This window comes from Schistocerca piceifrons, chromosome 2 (assembly GCF_021461385.2).
Source record: "Schistocerca piceifrons isolate TAMUIC-IGC-003096 chromosome 2, iqSchPice1.1, whole genome shotgun sequence".
In the NCBI taxonomy this organism is placed as follows: domain Eukaryota; kingdom Metazoa; phylum Arthropoda; class Insecta; order Orthoptera; family Acrididae; genus Schistocerca; species Schistocerca piceifrons.
Window position 1 is genome coordinate 1059983085 of NC_060139.1, and position 24736 is coordinate 1060007820.

General features: G+C 41.7%; 1 pseudogene; it reads left to right on the plus strand.

Moving 5' to 3' along the window:
• The first annotated feature begins 6116 nt into the window (after positions 1-6116).
• On the plus strand, positions 6117-13869 carry LOC124776120 (annotated as a pseudogene).
• The last annotated feature ends 10867 nt before the right edge of the window (positions 13870-24736 follow it).

Sequence of the window (24736 nt, forward strand, 5' to 3'; positions counted from 1 at the left end):
CAAATAATCATTCACAAAACTCAAATAAATCCTGGCCATATGTAAAGGCACTGAAGTTAGTGTCCAGTCACTTGCGAATGAGTCAGGAAGTGAAATTGAGGGTAGCAACGCAAAGGCTGAACTGCTTAACTCAATTTTCAAATGAGCCTTCACAAATGAAAACCCAAGAGAATTGGCTCAATTTAATCTCTTATCGCTGAAAAGATGAGTGAAATAGATGTTACTGCCAGATGCATTGAGGATTCGTTGAAATCATTAAAAATGAACAAAGCACTAGGGTGCAATGTAATCCCTATCATATTCTATAATTAATTTGCAACAGAGTTAGCCCCTCTTCTACCTGTAATCTATCATATATCCCTCGAACTAAAAACCACACCCTGTAGTTGAAGGAAACCACAGGACACATCTATTTACAAGAAGCATAGAAGAAGTGACATACAAAACTACAGTCCCCAATATCCTTGACATTGATTTGTTGTAGTATCCTAGAACGCCTTATGAGCTCAAAAACAATGAGGTATCCTGAAAACAATGTACTCCTCCATGCCAACCAGCACGTGAAACCCAACTCACACTTTTCTCAGATCACATACTGAAAACTTTGGATCACAGCAGTCAGGTAGATGCAGTTTTGTTGATTTCCAAAAAGCATTTGACTCAATAACACATCTACGCTTATGGTCGAAAGTATGAATATATGGGGTAGCAAAAATTTGTGACTAGATCAAGGATTTTTTTTGGTAGGAAGAACGCAGCATGTTATCTTTGTTGGAGAGTCATCATCAGATGTGAAGTGTTCAGAAGCGTAAAACTGGGTGTAACACTTTGTAGGGATATGAAATGGAATGATCACATAGGCTCAGTTGTGGGTAAAGCAGATGGTAGACTTTGGTTTATTGGTAGAATACTGGGATAATGCAATCAGCCTACAAAGGAGATCACTTACAAACCACTCATGCAACTTGTTCTAGAATATTACTCAACTGTGTGGGGCCCCTACCAGAGAGGACTGATGGAGGATACTGAACGTATACAGATAAGGACAACACAAATGGCCGCAGGTTTGTTTGACCCATGGAAATGTGTCATAGAGTTGCTGAAGAAACTGAACTGGAAGACTCTTTATGACTATCCTCAGAAGCTTACTTACAAAGTTTCAAGAACCAGCTTTATATGATGATTCTAGGAATATACTACAACCCGATAGTTATTGCTCTCATAGGGATCGTAAGGATAAGATCAGATTAGTTACAGCACACAAAGAGGCACTTAAACATTCATTCTTCACATGATAGGTACATGAATGCTATAAGATGAAACCATAGTAACTGATACAATGGGACATACTCTCTGCAGTGCACTTCACAGTGGTTCGCACAGTATAGAAGTAGATGCAGATTCTATGGACTCCTCGTCAATATCCACTCAGTTCATTCTACTGGCAATACGACTTGTTTGTTCATGCCTTGTTTGGTCTGTGTGGTGGTGCCATGGCTCCACTGTTCTGAACACAGCTGAACAGTGTAGCTAGAAGGCAGCACACTATTCAGCGTGCTGGGCACGTTCATATTTGCATAATAGCGCGTGTTCCGTAGTCTGCAAGTCGCAAAAATCAATATATGTTGTACACCTGGTTCTTTTCATTCAGTAATCTTCTACTGTTCAGCACATGTCATGTGGACAATGCTCCATTTTATGATGCTGCCAATTTACCCACAAGAAAATATAACAGGCTGTGTTCTGGCATAACTGTGGCAAATATTTTGGGTCCACTCCTATTCCTAATATATGTGAACGACCTTCCACTTAACATTCAACAAGCAAAATAGGTACTTTTTGCAAATGATACTAGTGTGACAATAAATTCCATTCGAGAGAAATCAACAGAAGAGTTAGTAAATGATATTTTCCAAAGAATAGGTAAGTGGTTCTTTGGAAATAGACTCTCCCTAACTTTTGAAACAACACGCTACATTCATATTAGGACATTACACATAATGCTACGAGATCAAGATGCTGCTGTGTTCAATTATATTTTTTATTACTATAGGCCTATTTCAGTGTGATTGCCATCTTCATGTTATGTGTTGTTGTTGTTGTGGTCTTCAGTCCTGAGACTGGTTTGATGCAGCTCTCCATGCTACTCTATCCTGTGCAAGCTTGTTCATCTCCCAGTACCTACTGCAACCTACATCCTTCTGAATCTGCTTAGTGTATTCATCTCTTGGTCTCCCCCTACGATTTTTACCCTCTACGCTGCCCTCCAATACTAAATTGGTGATCCCTTGATGCCTCAGAACATGTCCTACCAACCGATCCCTTCTTCTGGTCAAGTTGTGCCACAAACTTCTCTTCTCCCCAATCCTATTCAATACTTCCTCATTAGTTATGTGATCTACCCATCTAATCTTCAGCATTCTTCTGTAGCACCACATTCCGAAAGCTTCTATTCTCTTCTAGTCCAAACTATTTACCGTCCATGTTTCACTTCCATACATGGCTACACTCCATACAAATACTTTCAAAAATGACTTCCTGACACTTAAATGTATACTCGATGTTAACAAATTTCTCTTCTTCAGAAACGCTTTCCTTGCCATTGCCAGTCTACATTTTATATCCTCTCTACTTCGACCATCATCAGTTATTTTGCTCCCCAAATAGCAAAACTCCTTTACTACTTTAAGTGTCTCATTTCCTAATCTAATACCCTCAACATCACCCGACTTAATTCGACTACATTCCATTATCCTCGTTTTGCTTTTGTTGATGTTCATCTTATATCCTCCCTTCAAGACACCATCCATTCCGTTCAACTGCTCTTCCAAGTCCTTTGCTGTCTCTGACAGAATTACAATGTCATGTTATGTGTAGAAAATGTATAACCCACTATCCCCCCAGTTTTCTGCCATGCCCACTTCTTTCCTTCTCACAAGCACAAAATCGCACAAAATGAGTTCAAACATTTGCTCACTGCCAATGTACCTCGTCCTTCCAGTAGCTCCTCGGCATCAGCTCTTCACCTCGCCCCCAAGAAGGACAGTTCCTTATACCCTTGGGGTGATTAACACAAATTAAATGCCTTCAGCATCCCTGAACACTATTCATGCCACTCCTCCCCACACCTACGATGGACGTCATCTCGGGAGCTAATATCTTCAGTAAGAGAAACTGCGCTAAAGCCTGCACACAAATCCCAGTCGCCCTGGAAGATACTGAGAAAACAGCCATAATCACACTTTTCAGAGTGTTTGAGAGTGCATTCATGGTATTTGGTCTCCACAATGCCACACAAACTTGGCAGCAATTTTTGGACAGCAACTTCTGGGGTGCACCGGGTTGTTTTGCCTGTTTAGATGATATACTAAATTGCTCCACTGCAATACATACACAAAATTTTTTCCTACCCACAGAAAGCCGGAGTGATCCTCAACACTGCAAAATGCATTTCTGGGTCAAGTGAGGTCGAATTCCTCGGAAACTTAGGCTCTAATGTCGGGGTCCACCCACCACACCCCCCCTTCCCTCTGTCCTCTCTCTGAGATAGCACTGGCAGTAATGGACTTTCCACACTACCTATGAAGATCTCTGGCATGTCCAACTTTTTCCATTGACATCTTCACAATGTCGTTGCCACCCAAAAGCACCATCCTGTAGCACTCCGGAGCAATAAAAACAATGGCAACCAAACTGGTCTCTTGGACCCAGGCCAGCATCAAGAGATTTGAAAAAACAAAACAGGATCTCATCAATTCAGCCCTTTTGGCCCAACCCCACCCTAGTGTCCCCATCGCAATAGTGACGGACACAAGCCAGACGGCTATTGGGGCCACCCTACAGCAACGCCTGTACATCTTGCAACCACTTGCCCTCTTTTTGTCTGCTGCATAGTGCCACTGGGGCACTTATCACTGCAAGCTGCTCGTAGTCCATGAAGCCATCCACTATTTCTGACCTTTAGTTGAGGGGCATGTCTTTTCAATCTTTACAGTAAGTAAAACATGGACCAGATCTCACTCTGACAGTTTAGGCTACAGGAGTACATCAAACATTCACTACCGATATCCAGCATGTTGCTGGCATCAATAACATTGTGGCAGACTGTCTTAGCTGCTGCCGCACTGTCGCCCAATGCTTAGACTACAACGTCCTCGCCACTGCTCAAGAGGGTGACTCAGACCTGACCACAACCTTCAGAATGCTGACTGTGGCCTCAACCTCCAGCTAAGGTCCATATCCATCTCTTATTGAAAAATCTGGTGTGCCATTCTTGAGGATCCTTAACAGCCTAATGATTCCAAAAATCACTCCCACACCTTCCTCATTCCCGCCTTCCAAAAACCAGCATTTCACCATGTCCACAGCCTTGTACATCCAGGCATCTATACTTCTGTCACCCTTATGAAACAATGTTTTGTCTGGCTGGGCATTCACTGCAACTGCAGCAACTAGGCCCAGTCCTGTACACCTCACCAGCGTGCCAAGGTCGGACGGGGAGTTCACTCCCCCATGGCCACTTTCCCCCAGAGAACACCGATTCATGCACATACACCTCAACAATGTTGGCCCACTACCCTCCTCCAATAGCTGTTGCCTACTGATAATTATGAACAATTTACATGCCGGCCAGAGGCCACCCCCATCCCTGACATTTCAGCTGAAACTGTTGCTGCACCCCCATTTGGACCTGGATGTCCCACTTTGGATGCCCCTGTAACACCCTCCAGATCGTGGGTGCCAATTCACCTTTGCCCTCTTCCAATCTCTGACAGCCACCTGCAGCTCCAATATCCACCTTATCACCAGCTACCGCCCTGTAGGTAACAGCATGATGGAGTGGTTCCACCCTTACATGTTACTCTTTCAAATGGTCTGCTGTCCTATCCCTGGTATTTCTAGGCCTACAAATCACACACAAAACAACCTGGGAACTTCTGCCACCGACTTGGTATACAGACAGCCACACCCCATTCCTGGTGAATTTTTGGAGGCAACCACACTACCTCCCAACAGCATCAGCCCAAGTTTCATGCAACACCTCCAAACGTTCATGGGCCCACTGTGACCAACATCTTTACAATGTCATGATGAACACCATACCTTCATCCATCATGACATCACAGCATGCACACATGTCTTGCTTTGCAGTGGTGGCTGGTATGCATCCAATCACCCACAATATTTGGGCCCGCACTTGGTTTTGCAATGTGGGGTCATGACATTCTCCAATTGTCTGCACAGGGCCACAACAACCGCCTTTAAAGGCAGGCTCAAGCCAGCCTATGTACTAGAGCCACCTCCAGCCAACTAGAGCAGCACTGTTGACATGGAGTTGCCCCTCACCTGCCACCAGCCCCAGTCGCAGCACCACCAACACCACCTCCAATTTGATGCATGCCAATACCAGCCCCTATGCTATTCTGAATGTGCCATCCGCCAACACCACCCCCGACACCAAGTCTGACATACCACCAGCTGACGCTGTCCCTGACACCGCCTCCGACCCACCACTGTCTGACTACACCATTGAAACACCCCCCAGTGCCTGGGACCCTAATGTTGCCACTGCACTGCCCTTTTCACAGCCTCCAGCCAATGCAGACACTGCCACCCCCCCCCTCCCCCCCTTCAACAGGATCCCACCACTACTGACACAGTGCTACCAATACCACTCCTAGCATGTGCTAGTACTGGCACTGTTTCACTCACTTCCAGTGCCATGCACAAGAGCTGCCCACGCCCTCCACTCACCAGAAACTACAGCACTCCCACAAGCACAACAGAGACAGCCCAAACAGGCCACCCAGCAAGCACTGTCTGTCAGCTCTGAACACCCCTCTGCACAGTTGGCACTGGTGTTGCCTTAGACTGCCACACTTTCCGGGGGTCACGTGTGTTGAGTCATCACACGAACAGTCACTGCCCCCACTTTGATGAGGCAACACCTCCAAATTGTGCACTTGGCACCTCCCATGCAACGCCACATGGCTCATGTCATCAGCTGCCATATCTTGCCAGAGTTCAAACTAACAGCAGGCTCCTGCGCTGCCTTCCCGAGCTGCATTTTCTCAAGGGACTGTCCTTGACTGCGACTGTACGAAGTCTAATGCCAGATGCCCAGTTCGTTCCACAAGTATCAGCAGCTGGATTACTGTTTGCGGTGTAGTGTAGGGAGTTTAGTGTACTTTAGTGCGGTGAAGTTCAATTACTGTCAGAAGTACCAGGCAGGTTTATTGCCATTTTATCTCTGGCTGTTTTTGGCAACCCTTACTGCCAAGCATGCCACTGAAATGAGTTTTCTCTCAACTGTACTGGCTCCCTTGACCATCAGGTGAGTGTCTCGCTATCAAACTTACGGCTTTCCTGCCACAAATACAAAAGTCTTGCATACGGACACCACTCCTTCGAAACCCTGTGTTAATGACCCCCTTCTTGGCACCTGTATTCTCATGCTGCCAGACAACGTTGAACAGTATTCTGTAAACTGTATATTTGTTCACCTCGTTCAAAGACCCCACCATGAGCGAGGAGTCTCCCTTGCTCCCTTGATTAAGAGGTCATAACCCATTAAATTTTTGTTGTAGTAATTGGTTTTTAGAAATAAATATCTCAAACCAGCTCATGTACCCCTCTTACTGATTAGCATGCCTCTACAAACACGTGTGCCCTTAGAAGCACAGAAGGGAACCATTAAACCATTCCTTCAAAAGTAACGATTGCACAAAAGTGAGTAGTAAGAATAACAGATGTTGTTTACCCAAGGGTGTCATGTAGCACCTCTTCAAGGAGTTAGACACTTTAACTGCACCATCACAATACATACTTTCGCTAATGAAATTTGTCATAAATAATTAATAAGAATTTGGGAAGAACAGTAATCTACATACCTACAACACCCATTGTTGAAACTGTCAGTAGCTCAAGGAGGAGTTCAAGATGCAGCAATAAACAATTTTGGTCACTTGCCTAATAAGACAAAATGTCTGACACAAGTTTTAAATTAATTTAAAATCATTTTTCCTGGACATTTCCTTCTACTCCACTGATGAATTTCTACTTAAAAACTTGTAGAAAGTACAAAAAAAAAGTTTTTAAGTGCAGCTGCATGAGCAGCAATAAAATGATAATGTATTGATTAATGTTAACACTAATCACATATCAAATCCTGTAAACTGTCTCATTCCATATCATTTCAATAAAAGAATTGTTCTAATAATATATGGAACCTGTAGCTAATTATATATGGATAATTAGATTACCAGTCACCCTACAACTTCTTACAGACTTTCATGATTGCTTATTCCTAAGAAAACAAATTTTAGAGTTGAGCAGTATATTTCTTCACTAAAAACTTTCGGGCTGATAGGCCACGGGAAATGTTTAAAACTCTCCCCTGATGTTTCGTCTCTGGATGCGGAAGACATCCTCCGAGGTAAAGTGGCAAACTGTTTGCCACTTTACTTTGGAGTCATCTACCGCAGCCGGAGACGAAACATCTGGGGAGAGTTTTATACATTGACAATGGCCTATCCGCCCAAAAGTTTTACGTGAACACATTACCAGCTGTGAAAGCCTACACTGTGCTATCAGCATATTATCAGTACCAGTTCTCTTCGGAATAACTAGTAGCTTACCAGAAATAACTCCATATCCCGAAAAGTTTTCCAAAATCCTGCTTTTGTCTGGGCTTCTTGCTTCTGATTTTACAACATCCATGCTGCAAGTGTGACAAAGAATTAGACCAGTTCCTTCTAACACAATAAAAATATAATGGTATAGACAGACAGACAACAAAAGCAACACAATTTAGAGATATTGACTTCTTTCAAACGTCAGATAGTATCATTGTTACATTTGGGGGGGGGGGGGGAGGGGGGGGGGGGAAGTGGGGGCGAGAGAGAGAGAGAGAGAGAGAGAGAGAGAGAGAGAGAGAGAGAGAGAGAGAGAGAGAGAGAGAGAGAGAAGATGAAACTATTCTTCATTTATATTAATTTGACAGCACATCATTGCTGTAACATGGAGGGGAACACAATGAGGTCAGGTTACAATAAAAAGTGCTTTCTATAAAAATAATGAAAATTTCTGGACGTAAAAATACATAAACTAATAGCAGATGATGTGTGGTGCATGGACACATGTAACAGAAAACTGTATTTACGAGGGTGGTTTAGAAAGTTCTCGGAATCACCATGAGAGGTCAGTACTAGCGCAATGAGTTGTTCACGTGACATTCACTGGACTGTTGCCTGTAAACACATGACATTTCAGTGCTCTTGGAAGAGAGCTGTGGCAGTGACATGACTCTGTTGTTGTTCCTGCATAGTGACTTGTGAAGATGGAAAAAATTGAGATTCAAGAAGTGATTAAATACTTCGTAAAGAAAGGTATGAAAGCAAACAACATTCATGCCGATTTCCAGAATACACTGGGGACCTCTGCTCCTTCATATTCAATTGTTGCCAAGTGGACAAATGAATTTAAATTTGGTTGGGAGAGCTTAAATGATGATCCACGCAGTGGTCAGCCAAGATGTGCCATTATCCCAGAAATCATTGCAAAAGTGCACAAAATGGTCATGGAGGATCGCCAATTGAAAGTGCATGAAATTGTTCATGCTTGCCAGATGTCATCTGAAAGGGTATATAACATTTTAACTGAAGAATTAGAAATGAAAAAATTATCTGCAAGATGGGTGTCACAGCTCTTGACGCTGGATCAAAAACGCACGAGAATGGACATATCTGAACAATGTTGGCCTGTTTTAGGAGACACAAACAAGATTTTTTGTGTTAGTTTGTGACCACAGATGAAACTTGGATGCACTACTATACCCCAGAGACAAAACAAGAGTCAAAGCAGTGAAAACGTGCTGATTCTCCGCCACAAAAGAAAGCAAAGCCAATTCCTTTGGCAGGAAAGGTGATGGCATCAGTGTTCTGAGATGCGAAGGGGATTCTGTTTGTAGATTATCTCCCCACTGGGCAAACAATTACTGTTGAATACTATGCTAACTTCCTGGACAAATTGCGAAAAAAGACGAGGTTTAGCAAGGAAGAAAGTCATCTTCCAGCAAAACAATGCGGGCCCGCACACATGTGCCTTCGACATGGCAAAATTACACGAAATAATGAATGAATTGTTGTCACACCCGCCTTATTCACCTGATATGTTCTGACAGACTTCCATCTCTTCCCAAAACTGAAAATTTTTCTTGGTGGACACAGATTCACTTCAAATGAAGAATTGATAGCCGGGAGTTGACAACTACTTTTCAGGCCTGGAGGAAATTCATTTTCGAGATAGGCTCAAGGCACTGGAACATCATTGGACCAAGTGCATTAACCTACAAGGAGACTACATTGATAAAAAAAAGTTTCAGTGATGTAAGTACTTTTTTTCTATTCCATTCCGAGAACTTTTCAAACAACCCTCTTACTACCTTTTGATCTTTGGTTCTCTTCCAGCACAGAGTACATTCACAAAAACAACCACATAGACACCCACATGCACACTATCGCGGCCACGGTGTGCGTGTACTTTATTCTAGAAGAAGATTGAAAGCTCAAAAGCTAGTGAATACTGTTTTCTGCTACGTCTGTTGTGTGACACAAGTGAATTTGCTATAGGTGAGTGGTTGCCCTTTGCCCTTTCCATACCTTACAAAATTTGATTTCTCACACAAGACATTCAGTTGGTACTTGCCACTACAGCTGAGGATGCTACCACATGTTAGTAGTTGTGTTTGACACAGAGTTAGCTAGTGCAAATCCTCGAGGGGGGACTGGGTGGGGAAGATTTTTGTCTCTAGTAAACTGTCAGCAAGGGAACAATAAGTGGTAGCACAATGTTTCTTATTAGGAGACTGTGCACCTACATCCTGTGGTTATGCCAAACCCCTCTGCAACATTACACAAAAACTGACAGCATGTGACACTGTTGATGGTGATGTCTGCCAGACAGGAAGCTCTAGGTATAACTCCACAAGATTAGGTTATGTGCAGTCACTATTATTTCAACCACTACCTTACTTTCATTTATTTTATCAACCACAAATACACACACATAACACAATATCACACAAGGACTCGTGTAGACAATCACAGAGCACTGCAACACATTTGACACATAGGTCAGAGGAAGGCAATGGCAAACCCCCTTGCAGCTCATTGAAGGAAAAATAGGGAAGTTCCATGTTCAGTAATGACAACAAGCTTCAGTCACCCACTCAGGTTCAATCTATTTATAGTAGTAGTAGCTCATAATTTAGGGAGAAAGGATACAGATTAAAGCTGTGGGATATTTACTGACGTGTGAAAACATGTAAGCTTACACTTACACGAAAACTTATGAGAGCCAGCAGTTTTTAAAGTCAAGCAACTAACAGAAATGAGTCAAACTATATATCACCTAATAGTAACATTCCGCTAGTTAAGCCTATGGTACGTGTTGACCATTTTGTAATAATTTTCACGTTAGTATGTGTTTGGTAATGGCTATGTTATCATTACAGTATAACTGAGGAGACAGTAAGAAAACATTTCTGGAACAACATTGTAGTCACTGAAATGCAAATGGTTTGCATCATGGCAGTCTTGAAGTTAATAAGAAGACGCTTCACAGTGTAGGTGAATTCACTGTTGCCAACGAAATTAGGTTGCTTTATGAAGGAGATACTGCTTCCACATGAGATCTGAAGAGCCTAATATTTTGGAACAGACGCAGCTAGTAATTAAAGACTTTGAGGTGGAACCACTCCAAAATATGTACTAAAAGAAATTTCTCTATAATGTATTACTGAATTTAAATTATCAGAATGTATTTCGCATGTTTAGCAAACATTTAATTAATGTTGGTCAATGTTTTTGGAACTGTTGATATGTGATGTCATGTGATGTTTTTTGAACAGGTAGTAGCTGGTCTTAAGGGTGCACCATGAAATACCGCTTGGCTCCATGTATTAGACGTTTTGGGGTGTGGTTTCCTTGGAGTACAGCTCTTATGAGCATCCCAACAGCTCTAATGTTTCAGCATAAGGGTGTCCTACCAACCTGCACACAATTTTCATGTTCCACTGCTTACACCAAAAGAGAAAGAACAGAGTTGCTGAAACTTCGCAGTTGAATCCCTGTCTCTGTATATTCTCTGTATATCTCTACTAAGCTTTGATGTGTCTTCAATTGAAGTTCATTGTTTTGATACTGTTTTAGACAGTGGTTTTTTTTTTCCTATTCTGTCCATCTCCAGAATAAGTTTGCAAATGTCTCTCCAGAATGCATTAGCGTATGGTAACATAAGTATCACCACCTAGTGAAAGTATCACGAAAGATTAGAGGGAAAAGTGCGCGAAATTACCTCAACAGTCTTGCCTTGTGCAAAATATGTCCCATTACTTTAGTTTCCTAGTCTGCTGACTGCAGTAACGTGCATTATTAGCAAGTTTCTTTTTGTGAATTTATTATGCACAAGTTTAATATGTTTTACTTTCTTTTTAGCATATCACAAATTCAAAAACAAAACAATATGAACTCAATGTGCAATGCGGTTATGATAAAAGTGAAGGAACTAGGTACATCCAGTTTCAATGTAAACATGAATTAAGAACAAGAACAGATTAAATCCATAGTATACATGCAATTTTAACAGAGCAATGAACAATGCAGCTGAGTGGTGTGTGTGCTACATCACATAAAATGCATATTTTTGGACTACACAAGAATAGATACGACAAATACGGTCTTCCGTCACGTGAACTTACAGACGCCATGGTCTGAATACACAAAACATGGTAATAGTCTGAAGTTTAGAAATGAAAACACCAAAAACTATACGCATGCCATGAAGCTAGCATACACCACAATAACGATCTCTCCAAAACGTGTCTTTTAGTACACTCTGTTGTGGTAAACAGTTGGGAAATGTGACACTGGTGATAAATAAGGTATCTATAGATTTTATCTTAGCTTTTGATGTTATTTAGCAGCTGCTTATGAAATGTAAAGAAGATTACAGTATGTATGTGTTTGTTTATAGTGTGTAATTGTTGGGTTCAAATTAATGATATGAATATAATAGAGGGAAACATTCCACGTGGGAAAAATATATGTAAAAACAAAGATGATGTGACTTACCAAATGAAAGCACTGGCAGGTCGATAGACACACAAACAAACACAAACATACACACAAAATTCTAGCTTTCGCAACCAACAGTTGCCTCGTCAGGAAAGAGGCAAGGAAATGAGGAAACCGTTGGTTGCGAAAGCTAGAATTTTGTGTGTATGTTTGTGTTTGTTTGTGTGTCTATCGACCTGCCAGCGCTTTCGTTTGGTAAGTCACATCATCTTTGTTTTTACATATATTTGTTTATAGTGTGATATTCCCCCCTCCATCTTTCCAAAATCTGAAATCTTGGTTGTAGTCACAGACTGACCTGTAACGTTACCTGTAGCTACTGCAATCTGCTTTTGAAACAAGTTGACAGAATCTCAGATTCAGAATGAAACCAACAAAGTTAACAATCAATTAAAGGACTTACTAAAAAATAAAATGGGGTAGTAGTAGTTTCTCACAAATTAGATACACAGCACTACTAAAAGCTTGAGAGTGGAACTTTTATGAATTTCAATATACCCAAAACCTTCATGTTTGAATAAATCTAACCTCAGAATGGGCCCACAAAATACCTGGTGGAATCTCTGCAAACGCCTTGAGACTCTGGCATAAAATAGGCGTGATATGCAATTACAAGAACTCAGCAAGAGAGTTCTCACACCCCCTGTCATTTCAGTTCTCTTCTTTCCTACCTGCACATGGTGCCCCTGTTAAGCCGAGCAATTCAGCAGGAGGCTGGGTAACCAACATCTGTGGGAAACTCAATTGGTGAGCAGACAGGATTTGGTGGTCAGTGGAAGTCAACAGGAAACCACCACTGCAATTACCCCAAGAAAACTCAATGGCTTTGCTCAACTCAAAACGTTCCAGAGTTTAAAGTTCCCCTTTCAGATCTCTGGGGAGAACAAGGTTGAGAGAAACTTCACAAAGAGTAATATTCTGCAAGGAAAAGCACTGCATAAGAACATGGTATGTAAGATCCATGTATCCAGGAAAATTAGATGTAATCAAAAGAGAAATGAAGAGGATTAACATTGACATATTGGGAATAAGTGAAATGAAGTGGACTGGCATGGGAGAATTTTCTTTGGATAGCCATATGGAATATTGTTCTAGACAAGAGAACAACAGAAGTAATGGAGCAGCCATCATAGTTAGCGACATAGTAGGAAAAGCTGCAATGGGATGCAACTATAAAAATGATAGAATAATGTCCATCAGATTTCAACGTCAGCCCCTCAATATCACAGTCATTCAAGTTTATGCACCAACCATCGATGCTGAAAAGGAAGCTATTGATCAGTTCTATGAAGATTTACAAGAATTACTTCCATCGATACCAAAAAAGGATGTCATCTTCATAGTGGAAGACAGAAGTGGGAAATCAAATGGTAGAGGGTGTAGTGGCAAAATTTGGTCTTGGTACAACAAATGAAGCAGGATACAGACTCCTAGAATTCTGCCAAAACAATTTGTTGGTCATTAGTAACACACTGTTTCAGCTATCCAAATGATGCCTATATTCTTGGATTTTGCCAGATGGCAACACCTGAATCAAATAGATCACACACTTTGTAATCAGAGGTGGAAGAAAGTGGTTCAGTCAACTACAACAAGACCCAGAGCTGATTGTGGATCAGATTACGAGCTCTTAAATGCAAAATTCTGGCTGAAACTGAGAAAAGTAGCAAAAGCTGTTCCATCTTGCAGATATGACCTTAAGACCATACCTTTTGATTACACAGTGAAAGTCTGAAACAGATTTAATGGATTAGAGTTAGAAGACAAATTCCCACAAGAGCTGTGGATGAAAGTATGCAATGCAGTCAAGGAGGTGGAAGAAAAAACACATTCCCACGAAAAAGAATAACAAGAAGGGCAGAGGCTTTTGGCTGATGCACTGCAAGTTGCAGAAGAATGAAAATTAGATTATTTTAGATTCAGTTTTCTTTCCAAAGACCAAAAAAATGAGATGATTCTCATGGGTATGAAACATGTCAGGAAATACAACATAAAAATGTAAAACATTTGAGTTTAATACTTACTACCCTGATCATTTGTCAGGAGATTGTCGAAATAGGTGAAAACAATGCGGAAAACTGGAATAGCTAATATTTACAGAATTAACACACTGTCAGAATGAAAGTCTGTTATGCACTATTAATAAATTTATCATACACAAAAAAAGTAATCTTGACTGTTATGACCAAGTGCTGTCAAAACTGAAACATAACAGACATTTTTACTTAAGCTGGTCTAACAGACCCTTCTGAAATAATCATCTATGGAGTAGGAGTTGCCTATAAAAATTTTTTTAAAACTCTGTTTAAACTGTGCTTTATCTGAAACCAAGTTTTTAATGGTTCCTGAATATTGGACCCCTTTTTGGACTAAAGTAAGTGATTTTTGGCCTTTATATACATTGTTCTTACTCCTAGTATTGATACTATGTATTGAGTATGGGTTGGAAATAGAGATACATTACTTGCAACAAATTTCATTAAGGAATAAATGTACTGAGAAGCAGTGGTTAGAATATAAAGTTCCTTGAACCGGTTTCTCCATGATGTTCTTGAATTTACACCACAAATTCTTCTTCTTATAAGCTTTTGCACATTAAAAACGTTTGCTCAGTTTGACAAGTTACCCCAAAATATGATCCTGTATGACATAATAGAATGAAAGTAAGCAAAGTACACAAGTTATTTTTATATATTTATACTGTATTTCCCTACATCTGACATCATTCTCATTGCAAATACATACTTGTTTAGGTACCTAAGCAATTCTGTGGTGTGCCCTTCCCACCTGAGTTTACTATCGAGTTGTAATCCCAGAAATTTAACACTGTCAACCTCTTTGATTTGCATGCCTTCATGTGTTATACACATGCTGGAAGGAAATCTATTACAGGTTCTGAGCTGCATATAGTGGGTCTTTCCAAAGTTTAATGACAGTAAATTAGCTTTAAACCATTTATTAATGTCAGTGAAAATTTGATTATCAGCGATTTTCAAACCTGCACTTGACTTGCAGTCAAGTGATGTGAATAGTTCTGCTGTTTGTGAATCCGACTCAGCAGTGTTTGTTGACAGTTGAGCAGTGAATGCCGAAACTAGAAAAACTAAATGGAGTTTTCAGGAATATGAAGGACCACCTACAGATAAATGAAGATTAATTTGGAAAATACTGTCAGAAAGAAGTCACCCTAATAACAATACTTTGCAACTCCATTACTTGGCTCATTCTCTAGGGCATATATCACTTGTTTGTTTCTCTTGAAAATAATTTTGATTTCAATGAAAACTCACAGGAAGGTGGAGGCATCCTAACATCAGCACACAGGAGCACTCCATGTTTAAAACAAAGAGAAATCAATGATGCGTATATTAATTTCCTCCACACAAACAGATTACAGTAGTTTACTTGGTTCTTTTGTATTGCATATGTAACACACATGACAAGTGTAGTACACCTACAGCCGAAAGAGGAATACAATGAGAGAATGCACTACAAGGTGTTAGACAATTGGCTATTAAATACGTATAAGCTCTACATGTACCAGAAGAAACAGTATGATGCTTGTTATGTACGATTCTCGTAGAAATCAACCATGAGGAAGTTTGCGCAAGGTTGGAGCCACATTCGTTGAATGCTGTCCAAAAGCAAATTCGATTCACACTTGTCATGAACGTTTGGACCATTTGAAATTAATCACACAAATAAAGTGCGTCCATGTGTCACTGTGACCAGAATGTGTGTGTACTGCCTTCACCACAAACCAAACAGGAATAAAAGCCGTTGGTGGATGCCGATACCCCTGCACAAAAAAGGCGAAATCTAGTTCATGTGTCAATAGTTGTTTGGTTCTACATCTACATCCATACTCCACAAGCCACCTGACGGTGTGTGGCGAGGGTACCTTGAGTATCTCTATCGGTTCTCCCTTCTATTCCAGTCTCGTATTGTTCGTGGAAAGAAGGATTGTCGGTATGCCTCTGTGTGGGCTCTAATCTCTCTGATTTTATCCTCATGGTCTCTTCGCAAGATATACGTAGGAGGGAGCAATATACTGCTTGACTCCTCAGTGAAGGTATGTTCTCGAAACTTCAACAAAAGCCTGTACCGAGCTACTGAGCGTCTCTCCTGCACAGTCTTCCACTGGAGTTTATCTATCATCTCCGTAATGCTTTCGCGATTACTAAATGATCCTGTAACAAAGTGCGCTGCTCTCTGTTGGATCTTCTCTATCTCTTCTATCAACCCTATCTGGTACAGATCCCACACTGCTGAGCAATCCCACACTGCTGAGCAGTATTCAAGCAGTGGGCGAACAAGCATACTGTAACCTACTTCCTTTGTTTTCGGATTGCATTTCCTTAGGATTCTTCCAACGAATCTCAGTCTGGCATCTGCTTTACCGATGATCAACTTTATATGATCTTTCCATTTTAAATCACTCCTAATGCGTACTCCCAGATAATTTATGGAATTAACTGTTTCCAGTTGCTGACCTGCTATATTGTAGCTAAATGATAAGGGATCTTTCTTTCTATGTATTCACAGCACATTACACTTGTCTACATTGAGATTCAATTGCCATTCCCTGCACCATGCGTCAATTTGCTGCAGATCCTCCTGCATTTCAGTACAATTATCCATTGTTACAACCTCTCGATATACCACAGCATCATCTGCAAAAAGCCTCATTGAACTTCCGATGTCATCCACAAGGTCATTTATGTATATTGTGAATAGCAATGGTCCTACGACACTCCCCTGCAGCACACCTGAAATCACTCTTACTTCGGAAGACTTCTCTCCATTGAGAATGACATGCTGCGTTCTGTTATCTAGGAACTCTTCAATCTAATCACACAATTGGTCTGATAGTCCATATGCTCTTACTTTGTTCATTAAACGACTGTGGGGAGCTGTATCGAATGCCTTGCGGAAGTCAAGAAACACGGCATCTACCAGTGAACCCGTGTCTATGGCCCTCTGTGTCTCGTGGACGAATAGCGTGAGCTGGGTTTCACACTATCATCTTTTTCGAAACCCATACTGATTCCTACTGAGTATATTTCTAGTCTCCAGAACAGTCATTATACTCGAACATAATACGTGTTCCAAAATTCTACAACTGATAGACGTTAGAGATATAGGTCTATAGTTCTGAACATCTGTTCGACGTCCCTTCTTGAAAACGGGGATGACCTGTGCCCTTTTCCAATCCGCTGGAACGCTACGCTCTTCTAGAGACCTACGGTACACTGCTGCAAGAATGGGGCAAGTTCCTTTGTGTACTCTGTGTAAAATCGAACTGGTATCCCATCAGGTCCAGCGGTCTTTCCTCTTTTGAGCAATTTTAATTGTTTCTCTATCCCTCTGTCGTCTATTTCAATATCTACCATTTTGTCATCTGTGCGACAATCTAGAGAAGGAACTACAGTGCAGTCTTCCTCTGTGAAACAGCTTTGTAAAAAGACATTTACTATTTCGGCCTTTAGTCAGTCATCCTCTGTTTCAGTACCATTTTGGTCACAGAGTGTCTGGACATTTTGTTTTGATCCACCTACCGATTTGACATAAGACCAAAATTTCTTAGGACTTTCTGCCAAGTCAGTACATAGAACTTTACTTTCGAATTCATTGAACACCTCTCACATAGCCATCCTCAAACTACATTTTGCTTCGCATAATTTTTGTTTGTCTGTAAGGCTTTGGCTATGTTTATGTTTGCTGTGAAGTTCCCTTTGCTTCTGCAGCAGTTTTCTAACTCGGTTGTTGTACCACAGTGGCTCTTTTCCATCTCTTACGATCTTGCTTGGCACATGTTCATCTAACACATATTGTACGATGGTTTTGAACTTTGTCCACTGATCCTCAACACAATCTGTACTTGAGACAAAACTTTTGTATTGAGCCATCAGGTACTCTGAAATCTGCTTTTTGTCACTTTTGCTAAACAGAAAAATCTTCCTACCTTTTTTAATATTTCTATTTACGGCTGAAATCATCGATGCAATAACCGCTTTATGATCGCTGATTCCCTGTCCTGCGTTAACTGTTTCAAATAGTTCAGATCTGTTTGTCACCAGAAGGTCCAATATGTTATCGCCAGAAATCGGTTCTCTGTTTAGCAGCTCAAGGTAGTTTTCAGATAAAGCACTTAAAAAAATTTCACTAGATTCTTTGTCCCTGCCACCCGTTATGAACGTTTGAGTCTCCCAGTCTATATCCGGCAAATTAAAATCTCCACCCAGAATTATAACATGGTGGGGAAATCTACTCGAAATATTTTCCAAATTATACTTCAGGTGCTCAGCCACAACAGCTGCTGAACCAGGGGGCCTATAGATACATCCAATTACCATGTCTGAACCTGCTTTAACTGTGACTTTCACCCAAATTATTTCACATTTCGGATCTCCGTCAATTTCCAGCCTGTCTCTGCGGTATACACTCCAATCTGAGTTTGGAATTTCATTACTGTTTACATCTGGTTTCAGCCAACTTTCTGTCCCTAGTACTATATGGGCATTGTGACCGTTAATTAATGAGAGCAGTTCTGGGACCTTCCTATAGACGCTCCTGCAGTTTACTATTAGCACATTAATATTGTTATTCCCTGTTGCATTTTGCCTACTCCTACCTTGCCGCGTCTCAGGAGGCGTCTTGTCGGGCCTAGGGAGGGAGGGGAATTCTCTAACCTAAAAAACCCACATGTGTACTCCACACGTACTCCGCTACCCTTGTAGCCACTTCCTACATGTAGTGCACGCTTGACCTATTAAGGGGGACCCTACATTTCTCCACCCGGTAGCGGAGGTCAAGAAATTTGCACCCCAGATCTCCACAGAATTGTCTGAGCCTCTGCATTAAGCCTTCCACTCGGCTCCAAACCAGAGGACCGCGATCGGTTCTGGGAACGATACTACAAATAGTTAGCTCAGATTCCACCCAGCAAGCGACGCTTTCCACCTTCACCAACTCCGCCAACCGCCTGTATGAACTGAGGATGACCTCTGAACCCAGACGGCAGGAGTCATTGGTGCCGACATGAGCAACAATTTGCAGTCGGGTGCACCCAGTGCTCTCTATCGCCGCCGGCAGAGCCTCCTCCACATCTCGGATGAGACCCCCCAGTAAGCAGACAGAGTGAACACTGGCCTTCTTCCCCGACCTTTCCGCTATTTCCCTAAGGGGCTCTCTATCGCCGCCGGCAGGGCCTCCTCCACATCTCGGATGAGACCCCCCCAGTAAGCAGACAGAGTGAACACTGGCCTTCTTCCCCGACCTTTCCGCTATTTCCCTAAGGGGCTCCATCACCCGCCTAACGTTGGAGCTCCTGTTGTGTTGGCAGAAGAGCCAACACTGTGTTACTAGAGGAGGCCGAAATGCACGCGTTTTAGCGCACACAGGCTGGTGTGAGGAGGGAAGGACTATACTGACGTGAGGTCTGGAACATGACAAGGAATTAGAATTCAGAAAGCGGACGTAATTAATTTGATACTTAACTTTAATCCATTAATGATGAACATCACTCTTGACGGTACATGATTCACAATATTATCTGTTCAGATTGTAGTAACTGAATATGGCGCCTTGCTAGGTCGTAGCAAATAACGGAGCTGAAGGCTATGCTAAACTGTCGTCTCAGCAAATGAGAGCATATGTAGACAGTGAACCATCGCTAGCAAAGTCGGCTGGGGCGAGTGCTAGGGAGTCTCTCTAGACTAGACCTGCCGTGTGGTGGCGCTCAGTCTGCAATCACTGATAGTGGTGACATGCGAGTCCGATGTATACTAACGGACCGTGGCCGATTTAAAGGCTACCACCTAGCAAGTGTGGTGTCTGGCGGTGACACCACAGCTCCCAATCGCTAATAAATCCCTCCCCCCGTGTGCCTGCTCGAACCTTGCTGAAGGAGCGGCCACATGTCCACTCACAGTCAGAGCGGGCGATGCCACACGGTCAGCCTCCACATTGACCCTCCGCCTCGTGCGCCGCGAACGCCGCTGAACCCGCCACTCTACTTGGGGAGAGGGTGGCCCAACCGCGTCGGGTACCTGCGAAGATGTCTCGACAGCAGGGACAGTGGGTGAAGCATGTAACCATGCGACGCACCAGACTCCCCACTGCCGCTACACTCTGAGGCAGCAGCCTGAAGACGGCTGACTGTGGCCATCAACACGTTCAGCTGTTCGTGCACAATGCCCAGCTCCTCCTGCGTCCATACACAGCAGTCACACATCCTATCCATCCTAAGAAATCAATTTACTGTAGAGAGTTAATCAACTTTTAACTAGACTGCTAATTCACTAAAGGCGGCTGATAGTTGACTAAACTGTGGTTACTAGACTCTTCTTGTAGAAAACAATGAAAATAGCACTACCTCTCTCGGAACTGTATTCAAAACAAACACTAGCACTACTGGCACTGTGGCTGACTAAAGGGGCTCTCTCTGACTGTATTCAAAACAAACATGAAATTTATGGAACACTATTACTAGCACTCGACAATTAAAGCTTCCTAAAAGCAAAAACACATGGAAGAAGAAGTGACAAGTAAGAAAAATACAGTTAATACTTAAATTAATGTAGCTCGCTGCACAGCAGACGTGACTCAGATGGTAGTTACAATGACACTGGGACACAAAATGGAGTCTTCTTACAAATTATCTCACAAAGGGTAAACCAATAACTGACAAATTCTTCACTGAACAATCTATCATTGGGACAATGCACTTTCTGTTCATCAATTATTAGACATCCAAGTTAAACAGCAGGGTGATAAGGGGCAACATTGCCTGCCCAACATGAGCTTGCATTACTTTCTTTTCGAGTTTCTCTGCCTTTGTGGTCAAAAGTGTCAATGGCAGTTTCTCTGCCTTTGTGGTCTATAGCCTCGATAGCTCATGAAGGGTTCGGTCATGGGAATGGGTGTGGGTGCTGGTTTTTAAGAGGTTGTTATTGAGTATATACTGGAGACTGACAGCAAATAATCACGAAATATTCCGTGTGTGGTTGTTGGATCGCCCATCAGGTGCCTTTTCCAGTGGCGGACAGGGTCAGCCTCCTAGACTTGGGTGGTACTTGGGAAATCACATACTCAGAGTGGACTGTACTATTTTGAAACTCACCAGCATCTGATGTGGTATCCATCGGCTGATAGTCAGCGTTTGTTCACCTATTTCAGTGGTTGCCAAACCAGGAGCAATTACCCCCAGAGGGGTAAAATGAAACTTTCTGAGGGATGAAACCAAAATGGATTCATTGATGATTTAGTTATCACTCAAAATGATTTTTGAAAGTAATCACTATTATGGTACACTCTAATAATCTGCTATTTCATATCCACTGCTGAATAAAAGCCTCCTCTATATATTTCTGAGCACGGTGATTTTGAGCGATATGAATCTTGGTGGTTCCTGATTATTTTCTATTGCCATCTATCTATCTATGAGGGAAGAATTCCAAAGAGGATGTTTGATCTGCAACTGGAGGGGAAGAGGCCCAGAGGAAGACCAAGAGATAGATGGGTGAAGGGAGTGAAGGAATGTGTGATGAGAAGAGGAGAGAACTGGACGAAGGTAGAAGAGGGGGAATGGTGGAAAGACAGAACACGATGGAGAGGCTTGTGTTCCCGACAGACCCAGCCAGTGGCTGGAAACTGTCCAAGATGATGATGATGATCTATCTATCCACCTTCCTTTAGTTTTTCTCTGTCTTCGGTTATTTCTTGGAATCCGTAAGAGAATATCCTTTGGCTGTGTACCATCCACCTTCCTGGCCGCTGTCACCCCACTTCCACCTTTTTCAGTCTCTATCACAATTACGTCTTTGACTTTGGTCTGCTCCGTAACCTGTTCATTTGCTTTCTTGTCTTTCCCAGTAATATGCAACCTGCATCTCTCCATGCATCGCTGAGTATCCCCCAAAGTTTGAATGGTTTTCATGTTACAAGGCTGGGGCTCACTGTAAAGGGTCATGAGCACTCGAGACCATTTTAACTTTTCTGTTTACTTCTTTTGCTGTCCATCCAGTGGTACTAGTTATCACTCATTGTCAATAACAAATTCTAATAGCTACTACTTTTATTTTCTTGGGAAAAGTGGAAAGTAAATATCTGAGCCCTAAGATAAGACTATGTGACTGACAGAAAGTTTCAGTCAATGAAATTCATGCGAAAGTACTATTTCTTGCACCTCAAAAAGCCAACACACTCCAGATTTTCTTGAAACGGAACAGATAGTAATTTAGTGAAATTTCGGCAATTAGTAGCTATTATTATTGGATCGGTGATTGGTAGCTATTATTATTGGAAGAACTCTAAAAACTCAGATTTCATTTGCAGCATACAGGTGTGAACGTACACATTCGACTATAATGGAAATGGAAATGAAAGTGAAGAGCATATATCCATAGATCATGAATACGACATTTCGTAATGATGTGGGACGTGTCACTTTAACACAAGTTTTCTTTACACAAAATTAATTAATTTTTGTTTTTTTTACAGTTACTACTTCATATCTAACAAGGGAATGGTCAGACTTGTCATGCTGAAACATGTATTGACTTTTTTAGCACTGTTATTTAACTGTGCAAAAGGTTCATTTGCAAAATTGTAGCTGCCGACATGAACTGGAAGTCCCTAAAAAAAAAAATCAGGAACATGGCTGTGTTTTCTGTTTGGCACTTGCAGTGACGGCTGGCCACCCCTGGAAATGGCGAGTCGCGAGCGTTGTGCGCATGGTCGAGAAGTGCGGCCGTCTTATCGCAGCGTTCACTAAAGAGGAATATCGCTGCAAGGTTTTGGTGGAAAGGGGAAACGAATATTCGTTTCTGTGGCATGCACGTCCTTTTAATTTCTGGTACATATTTCGAAAGATACCGTCCTGAAACTGGTTAGAGATATGAAAGATGTTCTGTACATGTTCATCTATACTCCGCAAGCCACTTTACGGTGAACATTCGATCTCCCCTCACAGGTGATGGCGAACCCTGTAAATGTTTTGCTGCTTGCCATAGAGATATACCACAGACGCCAAATGAAGCAATCAACAGAAAACGCGTGAAGACTATGTGTTGTGCGACATGGTTGTTAAACTTCTAGATGAGCATGTAAATGGCGCAGACATGTGGGCTAGAAACAACTGGAACACTCGATATTGCAGACTGTGACTCTACAGATGGCGAAGACACCGACGAAAGTTGCACTCATGAAGACTCTTCGAGTGATAGTGCCACTTACCATCATCAATTATCTCTGAAAGTAACACCAGCAACTATAATTACTTTATCAGACAAAGAAAAAGCGGTGACATATTGGTTGAACGAAAGTGGTAAGAAACGCCTACGTGTCAGTACTGTTCAAAATAAGTATCGCTTTGTCCGTTCTGAACGTGAATTGTATAGATGGAAAAAGCAAGTCGCTCGACGACGTAATAGTCAACTGGAAATTGTGACGGAGATAAATGCACGACTTTTTGAGTTATTTACCGATGCCAGACAACAGTCATTTGGTGTGAGCAATACAACTTTGCGTGATTGGGCATTACAGATTGCCAACGCGATAGGCACTAAAGAATTTACTGCTTCTCAAAGTTGGATTAGTCACTTCAAAAGATAACATAAAATTGTGGCAAGAAAAATAACAAAATTTGTATCGAGAAACTGGTCGGAAAATGAAGTGACATAAATCGAAATGATAGAAGCTTTTCTTACAAATGCAAAAAATAAGATCGCTAGTTTTAGTGAATCATACGTGTACAATGCAGATCAGTCAGGTTTTCAAAATAAATTGCGTGCGAAAAGAACACTGTCATTAAAACGGGAAAAACATATTGAGGCGATTGCACAGTCCACGACTGCACTCATCCATTCATACACTATAGTGCCCATAATTAGTCTGGATGGTTCATTGCTGCCTAAAATATATGTGTGTCTTCAAGAACCAACTGGACGTTTTGGACCACGTGTCAAAAAAACAATGTTCTATGCAAACAGTCTTGTAGTAGACGCATCGAAGTCTGGAAAAATGGGAAAAAAGCGTTACACTTTTCATGCGTCATGCTTTTCTTCCGTTCGGCGGGAACAAATCTCTTCTCCTTCTAGATTCGTGGTCAGGTCATAAAAGGTCTGATTCATTAAAAGCTGTATTTCGAGCCCACCCTGACAAAGAAGTAGAGATGCTTCAGATTCCACCAGGCACGACCAACGTAATTCAACCTTTAGACAGAGAATTATTCCGTCAGTGGAAGGCCTTTTACAGAAAAGTAACAGAGAAAATTATTGTGTGCTGATCACTGCAATTTCCTGTCTGTCACCGTGACAATATTCTCAAGCTGCAATCAGTAGTACATTATCAATTTTCCTCCCCACGATTTCAGAATTTGATTAAATATGCATGGCACTCCTCGAAATATGCTGATATTAGGCCTGATTCATTCCTAACACCAGCCCAATTTTGTCTACGGACATCTAACAACGTCTGTGATTCATAGGGCTGTCATATGTCGTCTTTGCTTGTATGTTCTTGGTGCACAAAAAACCTATGTTTTGAACATTGTATCAATGTTTCGCATTTTTATGGTAATTACAAGAAATAAAATTTGG